Source organism: Battus philenor, unplaced genomic scaffold, assembly GCF_028537555.1.
Source record: "Battus philenor isolate CCGP_79_NKW_IND1 unplaced genomic scaffold, ilBatPhil1.0.hap1 SCAF_14, whole genome shotgun sequence".
NCBI classification, from domain to species: Eukaryota; Metazoa; Arthropoda; class Insecta; order Lepidoptera; family Papilionidae; genus Battus; species Battus philenor.
In genome coordinates this window covers 2,639,364-2,651,384 of record NW_027181676.1, presented here as the reverse complement: position 1 = coordinate 2,651,384, position 12,021 = coordinate 2,639,364, and the positions used below count along the sequence as shown (strand labels likewise).

Genomic DNA, 12,021 nt, shown 5'->3' with positions numbered 1-12,021 from the left:
CTATATCCCCTTAAGCCTGCGAAATTTAAATGTCAGTGCCATAATTTAGATTAAAAAAAACACTTATATTCCTTAATCAAAAAATATACAGTAAAGATAACCTTACAGATCTACTTTTTAATTTTGTATTCATATTCTATTCTAAGGATTTGAAATATTCCTTCATAATCATTATTTCAGCTGTAAAACATCTACTGTTGAACATAGGCCTGACCAAAAGACTTTCAAAAGGACCGGTTGGAAAGGCCGAAACCTAGCGCGTCTTCCGAACAACTTTGTCAACGATGAATCGAAACTTATAAACGTATGCGTATGTTTCAATGAGTCGTTTTCTTTCACACTCTCCGATCATAACGATGCGTTCACTCGGGACCCATGACACAATTGACAATAAAGATCATAAAAACAATATTCAAGTTTGTTTAGTTTCCGTTGAAGACAATGGTTGCCGTGAGAAGTCGGGGGCTCGGCTTGTGTAAAATCATCTATGATACGAACAATAGGGCAGTTGGCCTGTCGAGGTGAAGTTGTAAACTGTTGACTTGACTGTATATTCATTCATTATTAAATCAAGGACACAAGACTTAAACTGCAAGAAGCTGGTAAAGCCTAAAAGTTTGCAATCAATCTATTATTTGCAAATATATCGTCCACCGTTTCATTATCTCGATTCTGAATTGATTCAGGACTCGGATGCGATTAGAATATTGAACAGAAACCACGTGATATCAGACAGCAAAGCAATGGTCTCCTATTCTATTAAAACACATGTCTATATAACACATCTGATTATACTTTTACGTCTTAACGCAGATGATAATATGATATATATAATTATATATATATAAATATATATGTTATGTGTATCGTATATATAAATAAAAATCGTTACTAACAGACACTACAATTTAATTTCTTTGTATATGCGAGTAAAATACGTACTTTGTAGAGGTAATAATGGACAAAGCATTAATTAAGAAGTGGTATAATGAACTAAAGGATTCGTGACAAGGTGTGGAGGACGGGAGTAATAAAATAATGAAACCCGAACACGCGCAACCTTACGTTTGGCCTGATTTTACACGCGAATGATGTTTGCAATCCGAATAGTTTTATACAATTAAAACAATGAAACTCTCGCGAACTGCACAAACTTACTATTTACGATAACCTACACATACATTTTATTATTTGTAAAGAATTGCTCAAACAATTGTATTGAGAATCTTACATCGTTTATAGTCGAAGCATTTGACCTCTGTCTCAACTGATATTAAGCGATGAAGCTTGCCTAGAAGAAACCTATTCACTCCTGTATTGAAGACTCCTAAGTTATAGTCAGTTGGAAACAGTGACGCTAGTAGATTGTTCCACACCTTGGCAATTCGCACTATAAAAGTAATAGCAAAACGCTTAGTGCGGGCTGATTTCAACCGTGTGTAAAATTTTGTAAAATCGAATAAAAACTTTGCCGAGTTTGTTGTGCGCTTTTTCGGATCACGTCGCTTTTGAAAAATTGACGATTTAATTTAAAAAGTGTGTGTTGTGTTCACTATGCTTTAGTAACTACACACACACACATTACCGATAACACAATTCAAAGCGCATACAAAAATAAATTGTCGGGAAAAGCTTTATTCAATAAGCGAATATTAAAATGACTAGAATCCTTGATAGTGATGTCGTCTGTTATTTTCAATTCATTCAGGCTATATCTATATGTATAAATCTGTGTTAAACTTTATTAAAAGATAAGTTGTGGAATTTCTTCCTGCTTCTTCTCCACAACTGTAACAACTTGCGAAGCGGAGTATAGTCAAAAGTAAAACATATCAATAAGAGTTCTGTTAAACGTTCCAATGTTGAATAAACGTATTTCATTTTCTTTTACAATTTAGCTAGTAAGGTTGATATATTCCGTGCTGTGAACCAAATAGAAAAAATTGTCTGTCGACCAAATATCTATGGTCTTTCTATATTACGTCCGAACACGCGTGTTCAATGCATAAAAAGATTTTTTATCCATGTACCGGTACAATTCCGTTACGATGCTATCGACTTATTTATTGTTTTTCTCGTCCCGTACATCACGCGTTATGGACACAAAACTTAAAAGAAATCTCCACTTGTCAGTCGTACATAGAGCTCATAGCTGCGTTTAATGGTGAAGTATCTTTTATGAGTGACGCCATGAAACGGTGAAATTCTTTATATTAAAGAAAGTCGTTAGTGGACGAGGCGTTCGTATGTTTATATTACAAAGGCACGCATCGCTCCGATACTAAAGTAATACGACTACGTAATACTCTCTCTAATCTCATGACTTCAGTTCGTTAATTGATTTCAAACTGTAATAGTTCTTTTTATGAGTTGCGCTTATACACATATATAGTATAGAAGTAACACACAGTATTTCATATTAATATTTCTTCTTCTTTTCAGCCCATGGTCGTCCACTACAAGACATAGGCCTCCTCCAATCACTAAGATGATCAGTCCTGCACTTTCCGCGACTTACTATATCGTCGGTCCAACTAATGAAGTGCTTACCCACGCTGCGTCCACCGGCTCGTAGTCGCCACAGTAAAAGATTTAAAGTGATAAATGTATAGGTTATTTAAGAAAAGGACCAATATTTCGACCAATATTTAGTCCTTTTCTTACTTAAGATGGACTTCCGCAAGGTAACACCTGATTCCATTAAATATGTATAGGTTATTTGTTGCAGAAATAATAAATAACGTAATGACAATTTGCTAAGAAAAGACTATTTAAAAACTCTGATAACTATATATTAAAAGTAATCATTTCTAACTATCTGCCCTTCACTGTACGTTTAAAAGTTACACACCCGTTATATTTCAATGAAAAAAAAAAACAAAAAATCATTTAATATATTTAGTGATCACTTTATACATGATGATTGTAAAAAGATATAAAAGCTTTAACAGTTTATACTTGCCATTGAACTGTGTATTCACCCTTTTAAAACTTTTACAGCAATTACTAAGTGCCATATATAAACGTCCCATATCAAAATATCTTTGGTTCATTGTAAAAAAGTCGAAGTTTAAAAATTTATGATTCAGAAAAAAAGAAAAATTACTACAATTATTAAACAACACTCACACAGACGCACAGAATTTGTTGCGGTTAAGACCGTCAGATCTAAATAACATTTCAGTTAACAAAGCATAGTATGATATGTTTACAGTGTCCTCTATTGTCATATAAATTTGAATGACGCAACGCGAAATAGAAACAAAAACAAACATGAAAAAACAAACCTCAGAACAGACTTCATGTATGAAGCAATATTAGTAAACTGTTCAAACAAAACCAAGTTACCTCATAACTATCTCAATGGATCGATAAATTATATAAACAAATTATTGTTTTACAAATATCTATATAACAAGCATAGGTTGATAGAAAGTTTAACAAAAGGCCGGAAATGTTAATCGTCATTACGTTACATCACGTTCTTCAGGCAATATACTTTCAGGTACAGACTTCTTCCAAACATCACCACGACAGGTCTTGCTTTGCTCGTATCCAGGAACTTAACCCAAAATTAGAGTTTAATAGTATAAATAAAAAGCAGAGGAATATTTATCCTCTATGTATTAACTTAAATATAGATCTAAATAAAGGCCCGAATACATAAGAAAAAATATCAGTCGATGGAACAAATCTAGAAGTTAACTGGTTAACAGATGTACTATAAAACCGACACATTGAGGATGGCCGTCAATGTCGATAGGAGACGATTTTTAGATAGATTTCTTGTCTTATCTGCAAGCTCATAGCTGTTTAAAGAACCTTGAAGACTGCTCGGATTTTCTCTACAAGATTCAGGAATGAGGCGGTTTATGAAGGAAAGAAAATTCCCAACATAGCGAATTGGTAAGAATAAAAGATGTACTGTGAATCTTAAAAGTTTGGGAGTAAAGACCATGGACTGACAGGAGCAATGTAGAATGTTCACCTAATGTGGACAGACAACCTTGTTTAATTAAGAAAGGTACTAATATATAGCTACTGCACCGCGCGCCAGCCCGCTGATAAATGCGCGTGCGGCAAACAATTCGTAACACACAGGAGATGTTAGTAGTTAGTTTAGGAGATGTAAGTAAGGGACTAACATCTCCTAAGGATGCCTCGTGGTGGGGTGAAACAAGTGTAGAGTAGATTAACGGTGATAGTTGTGTTTCGCATTGTTTACCGCACGCGCATTTGTCAGGGGGCTGGCGGACGGTGCACTTCATTGCACGACTAATGCTGCATATCGGAAGTAGGTATATAACAGTCCCTTTCTTAGTTAGGATGGACTTCCGCGAGGTAACACCTGAATCTATTAGATAACCTTGTTAAAGTCGCCCCCAGATTCTTCTCCTACCGGCGACTTTTCGAAGCGTTTCAGTAGCTATACAAACACCATTCAAGCCCTCCGTTCTCTCACCGTTGCGATGCAGTAGCGACTGTTTTATTAGCGATGATGTCGCATGATTATTAAACCATTCGCTACAAAAAGTCGCCGTCTGCGAGAGGCCTTAGACGCTAGAAACAATAACTTGACAAGTCAGCTTCAATGAGATTAAATTTTTTTTTTTAAATTTCTTTTCAATTATATTTACATGACAGCAAAGAGGTTAGAACAGTTACTTTAAGAACGTACAGGTACATCTGATTAACAAAATACTACACAGAATAGACACTATAAACTTTTGGACAAAAATAAAATAATAAAACAAATGTGCTTTGGTGAATCAAATTATGCCATTTATTTTATTTATTATTGCAATAACAATCATCTTAAACTGCATGTTTAATTCATAACATTTTATTCGTTTCACTTTACATTAGCAAACATAGAAGCTTGTATAAAAGTGTTATCAGTTAAAATAAAGTTATACTAATCTAAAATGACTCTTAATTATATGTATAATAAGGTTTAAAATTATAAAACGGTATCGTTGAATTATGTAATAATTTTTATTGAGACGATAGTAAAACATTACGCGATAAGAACATGCATATAACAACAGATAAGGCGCGTCTATTTTTATAACTATGGCATAATGCAGCATCTCGTCTTACGTAATGCCAATTGAAGAACAAAATAGTAATGGCCCAATTGTAATACAGTGGATAAACGTGAGGAAGCTCCGTTTCCGGGAGTTCCCCTTGAATTCAATGTTATCCGGATAATTTTGGCGTTCATAAAATTATTATTCCAATTTCAAATAGTAGTGTACTAGGCGTACAGTTCTAAGATTTTAAAAAATATATATGAGTGTGATCGCATTGAAAAATCGCTTGAATTATGAAAATTTGTTGGCATAAGACCAGAGGTTCCTAGACTTTTCTTATAGACCACTTTCAAACTTTAGCTGTTTCCGATGAAGCCCCTGCGGCTACTGAATATGGAATATGGAAGTTTCTCGCATTAATAGATGAAGCGAAGCCAACATTTTAGTTTATCATTATTGAAAGCAAATAATTTCCTGGATCTCCGTTCACGAATTGAACACCTATTTTTGTCACGCCCTTAAACCCTAGCCAAGTCACCTGTGGACCGCTAGATCCACCTAAACCACTTAGGGGGCTTAGACGTAGACGAATATTTGTAAGTCCTATTGCGAGTATAAATAACGGAACACCAGCTATGTAATCGCTTAAACCGTCGAAGCCTTTGGATCTCTGAAAATGTTTTTACGCCTTTAGTCGAATATATTATTACCGTGTTGTATTGGAAGTTTATTACAACCAAAGTATGTCACAAAAAAGGTTGAACACAACTGACGAATGAAGATGGTTCAAGTTATTGGGCAAGTAGCAAGCATCCAACTTTACATTAAGCTCATCATACCGCAAAAGCTAATAAGTTATGAAAGCGCGATTGAAGGCGGGTGCATGCGTTCAACCGCGCGGGTACGTGGCACATAGAAAGTTCTTTACGAGCCGACAGACAGAGCGAATGACAGTAATTTATTATATGGAATTCTCGTCGAGAGATGGGCGGTCCATGTTTTTGTACTTCGCGCACAGACGGTAATGGAAACAGAAATCATCCCACCGACCAAAGGGATATTGGCTTAACTAGATTTTACAAATAAATGATGTCATTAGAAAAATAAATGAATTCAAACCGCGATCATACCCACGCATTCATAGAGGCGGAAATAACCGACAATAGTTACCATAATTAAATTTACATACTTATTTATAAATATAATTTATAGAACATAAGATTATAATTTTAAATTCATATGGTAACACCTTTACGAATTATTTGAAACATTTTATTATTAGTATAGACATTTCGACGTGTATTTCTGGATTATTCTTAATTATGATATTTTAAATTAAATTGATTATAAAATAGAGTTTCGTGTAAAAGATTCCATTTCATCCTAATTCATTTTTTTAATTTTTATTACTCAAATAAAATAATTATTTATAAGGAAATTTTACATTTTACGCCTGATCAATACACAACAAATCGTATAAATGGTTACTCTTACCTTTCCCATAAAAAATGTATTAAAAGTTATAAGGGAACTTAAAATTGGTGTTATGTTAAAAATTTTAAAAGTAATACCCAATTACGTAACGTTCCAATACAAAATTACTAATACTTTTTTTATAAATGTAGCACTTATAATTTTTGTGATACTGAATTCATGGTGGCCAGTCTTTAATAAAAAAATATACATAAAGCTTTACTTTTAAATTTCACGTTTGTTAAATGACAAAAGAGACCGTTACATGCTTTTGCTCATCCTTTAAGGATGTATAGGCGTGGAGGTTTTATGTTTCATTACATTCATACATATTACTCCAATACACGGTCATTACTTTCTGAAATATAATAAACGAATTCGAAAAATACATTCATCAGTGTTTATAAATCGAAGTCATATCTTGTAATATGATACAGGACCTTTGTATTTCATTATTTATGTGAAGGGAACGCCCCGGGAATGATACAATGGCGAACACTTTATTCGTTTAATTTTACATTTTATTTTGTTAGTTATCGATATTACAGTTTTTTTTTTTTAAATAAGACAATTTTTTAAAATAATTTGACACTTGACTTTCAAAGCGTACTTTGTGCATTAATCTTTTATCACAATTAAAAAAATAAAATATTAAAATTCAAGTCACATTTGCGTTTGAATATATTATAAATTGAAATTAATGTTTATATTACGTTTCAAATACTAATTCACACCAAACAAAATATAAAATTATCGTCTTTTGAAGTAGGCCTTAGCATACATAACTTTAACATACTTTTTGGAACTTATTTGAATTATACGGTTGTGTAATATAATCAGTATAAATTACCAATTTATATTCGAAATGTATGCTTTCTCTATGAAACATTTTTAGTACATTGTTTGGATGCGATCCGTGTTTCGTACGCTATCGACGTTCGTTATTTAAAATTCAAATCACTGGCCGCGCATAAAATAACGAAATGCTTTTTGTTTATATTTTTTACAGCAGGACTACATGAGAGCAACTCGCGTCCTCTTGCTTCTTCATTAAAGGCCAATAACCTTACGCAACTGCCTATTAGACTAGGGTTACCATATACTTGAGATAATCTAACTTTTAATATCAGAATAATTATTATCTGTGACACCACTTTTAAATTTTATTCATTAATTTGTAATTCATGTTTGATCCGCTCTACAACCATTACAAAGAAAAAAATTATTTCGCAACCAGATTAAGTCAATTTTTATTATTCATTAATTAAACATAACTTAATATATGGACTGGTATTATTTATTTATTTAATTTACTGATATTGTTATCCACATAAGATTTAAACTGATCACTTGTGGATCTCTGTCGCTCAATTTTATAGACCAGAATCAGATTAAACTCCCCTATACGGCATCCTTAGAAAGATACACTAATTTATAGACCTATGTATGATAAATATGTGTATATCACTGTAAGTTTTAAAATACGGAACATGCGAATCATTGTTGGAATTTTGTTAGTAACAAATAAATATATATTGTTACTTTAACAGCTATATTCGTAAATGTCGAATTCTTAGATTTACCGTGCAAAAGTGACCATACGACTCCATATAATAAATTAAAAGAATAATACTATTAAAAATTGTAGTACATAATTTTGCATCTATAAAAGATGACAATATATTAAATATATCTGAATTTTATTGTCGACTATAGGCAAGCTTTTACCCTGTCTCATATGATGTTAAGTCATGACGAGGTCTACGATGCTATATGATTGACTAGAAACCTATTCACTTTTGCTTGAAAACTCCCGAGGCGTTCCATACCTTGACTGTTCGCACTACAAATGCAAAAAAACGGTTAGTGCGGGTTGAAGAAGAGTAAACCGAAGAACGACGAACTCAGACGCAAACTGTTCAAAAGCAGTCTACAAAACACCGATACTAGAAATTTTTGCCTGATGCTGCAAACTCAAGCTCAGCGCTCACCAAAATATCGTTACCTATGAACCTATCCAAAGCTCGAAGTTTTGGATTGAACAGAGACGAAAAGTTTTGAGCTGATGTTTCGCTGACCCACCCCACAGACGTCTACAGTATTCTACACAGACTGGACACACAGGTAGAGGCGCAGGAGCTGTTCTGATGTAAAATAATGCCAAACCTTCCCCAGAAAATACAGCTTTTTTACTGCTAATTTAGGACTCAATAAATGACCTAAAGTTGAGAGTATATCTTAGTTGTTACTTAGACCCAACTGTTCAAGATTTTCTACCACCGGTAGTAATGCATTATAGTTCTTAATCAATGTAAGTTAGTACCTTATAATAGAACGAACGCGCTTTTCAATAGCATATTTACGAATAGCATAGAAACCTATGTCATATTTAAATAGAAAACACGGGCCGGCAAAATATTTTGTTTTATATTTTTAATTCCAATAATAAGGAAAATTATAATGCAGAGTAATAAACAAAACATTCCTTTGTATTTTTTCAGTCTTAAAGGCGTGAGAAAATATAAACAAAGTGTTAATTTTATTAAGATATATATATTAAAATATTTAATCTTGTAATAAATATAATAATGTGTATAAATAAATTTGTAGGTAGTATTAAACTTTCTGTTACCGATGTACCATTATTAGATACTTTCACAAATAATTAACGTACGAAACAATAAAACATACAATACTTACAACTATAGAAAGTAAATCCGAAATATCAAGTCAAAGCAATTGAGCGTTAGAGCACGACTTGCCGGTCACTGCACAGTCAGAGTTATTAATTAATTAAAATAAAACACATTAAAATAAACACTGAATAACAAATACACACACTTTAAAATTAAACAGATAGTACGAGATTCACACGAGTTTGAATGTTATTTTAACGGAACGCGGGGCGCTGTTTGAGTTCAAAATCCAAGATGGCAACGCGCGTGCGCTCTCCGCGGTAACCCGAGTCGCTCTGCCAATCACTAAAGCAATGCGTTGACGCTCTCAACGGCTTGATAATGGAACCGTTTTTTAAACTTCAAATTTGCTTTATTTTAACGAACCGTAATTAAACATCGTCGCTGTACTAATGTAGTATGATGATTTAATATCCACTAAAAACAATAATTTAATAAAATAAATTACATTCATTTACAGACGTAATTTTAACGCCATAATTTTCCTCGTTCTGTTTACCTCAAACTATACGATACGGTGAATGTTTTGATAAATATATATAACTCATATATTCTACATTGGAACATATAACATGACTCTTATTGATCGTCAACTTCTTTTTAATCAATTTTTTTATTATATATTTTATTCTACTTCACAAGGAATTATAGCTGAAAAGAAGAATCAGGAAGAAACTCCTCAACAACATCTTTCAAAAAGGTTTTACAATGCCGATTTATGGACATACGCTTTCTGTTAGATGTAACTTAAAATAAAAATAAAATAATCAAGCGACAAATGGCAATAAGCCAAGGATTCTTGTCATTTAGCCTGCCCCTCCCCCACCCCTCCTGGGTAGCCCGCTCCTCCCCCTCCCCTACTGAGTAGCCTGCCCTACCCCTCCCCTCCTGGGTAGCCTGCCCCTTCCCCTCCCCTCCTGGGTAGACCGATGATGTAAGTAGAGTTGCGGTAAGTCGCTAGATGAGAACAGTACAATACCGGCGGTCATTGTGACCATTGCGGAACGTTTATTCCTTACAGTAGACATCTATCAGCTGACATGAATGAATGAATTTGTGAGCCTAACATAGAATTCTGATGAGCAGTGATTCTCCCGTAGTCTAAGTTAGAACTAGCTTAACCATGACCCGATGCCTCTCATGTCGTTAACTTGTTATCCTCAGATACGACGTTTAATTTTTATACGCTCTATAATAAAGATTAAGCGAATTTAAACTAAATTTACAAGAAATGCGTTATCTATTATTTAGTCTATGAGTTGGTGAAATATTTGAATATTATCGTAAATGTTTCGGACATTGATGTAATCCGACATAATAAAGACATTTGGACGTTGCAATCAATACGTTTTATGGCGCTATACGTTACAAACGTAACAGTTTGAAACAATACGTTGCATTCAAATTGTATCTAAATTGTGAATCGACTAGTGACATCTTTACGGCCGTTTTACTGTAGTTTACATCTTGATGTATTGAGACCTTATTTGAAACATGAGAATTATTTATACCAGTGATGGTCTCTTTTTGATATTAAATTAAATGTATTAGGGAGACCGGAAAGTAATGCAGCTTTCTTATGTTAAATTCACACGACTACATTTTTAACAAGTTTTTATTTCTAATCAATAATATATTCATATTCGTTATCAACAACCTTATACCATCTAGTATATAAATTTACAACGCCGGAGGCGGTAAAAATGAATGGGTTTTTCTGTAAAATATGTCGACAGAAACGACATTACTTTCCAGTCCCATTAATATTAACATTGATAAAATATAGTAATTTTATATATTGACAACATATAAATGAAAGTACAAAATTTTATTGGTTTAAACGTTTAATGCAATCTTTGGTAATTGTGTTAGTTTCTGTTTTGATCAGTTTGATCAGTGCTTGAATTTCGCGATATTTTTTTTAAAATTAACAATCCTACAAAGAACCGCATGTTGTTCGCGTGATTTCGTCTCCTAGTACTTTCCGAAGTGGCAGTAATGTTAGGCAGACAATAATAACTGTCTAAGTAATCTTTTTTTTTTAATTTGTGCCATGTATGGGGCAAGGGCGTTACATTTCGGTTACAAATAATTTTTCATTTTTTTTTCAATCTTGTTTTTTCGTTTCCTCACAAATTCTTCTTCTCTTTCTTGACATCTTTCACGTAATCTTACACTCTTCACGTTGTGGCCTACTTTCACACATTATCTACATTCCTGATTACCTTTGCTTCTTATATCACACCATATTTATTTATGCTTTGTATCACTACCTATGTGACGTTTTGTCAGTCGTTGTGCAACAGAGATAACTCTCTACAAAGCCGAAATAAGTCCATTGTCTCTTTCTAAAGGTCGATTTGCAATATTTATCGCCGCGTACTGTATGATATAAATACTGATTTAACGCAACATAAAGTTTACAAGTTTGCAGAAACTAAACGCAACCTCGACGACACGAATACAAAACGTTTGCGCAATTATCCGCCGATATGCGATGCAATTGCAAATCCGAAATGTGCAAGTACGCGTTCAATGCAATCGCTTACGTGGCGAGCGAAAACCCGGCGCGGGTTGTCTAAAGCACCATCAGCTACTGACACACACATAAACATGGGTACATACAGGAATCAGTTATTTATTTATATATTTATTTACAATTTAATGTACACCATAGATAATAATACAAGAGGCGGTCTTATCGCTCAAGGCGATCTCTACCAAACAACCTTTGGATGGACATGAAAGAGGGCAGTGTGGGATGTACATACAAATACATACATTACTTTACATACATACATATATCTATAATGTATGCT

At 33.5% G+C, this 12,021-nt stretch overlaps 1 protein-coding gene across 3 annotated transcripts in view; it reads right to left on the bottom strand.

Annotated features, from left to right (window-relative positions):
- The window catches only part of LOC137933864 (uncharacterized), a 180,229-nt gene that overhangs the window by 149,434 nt on the left and 18,774 nt on the right, over window positions 1-12,021 (bottom strand). The window contains exon 1 of one of the 3 annotated variants that reach the window (XM_068777942.1): window positions 9,207-9,409. The exons of the other annotated variants lie outside the window; for them this stretch is intronic. The gene's annotated coding sequence lies outside the window, so the exon portion shown is untranslated. Of the gene's footprint in view, window positions 1-9,206; window positions 9,410-12,021 lie in introns of those variants that run through there. 3 annotated transcript variants of the gene reach the window in all.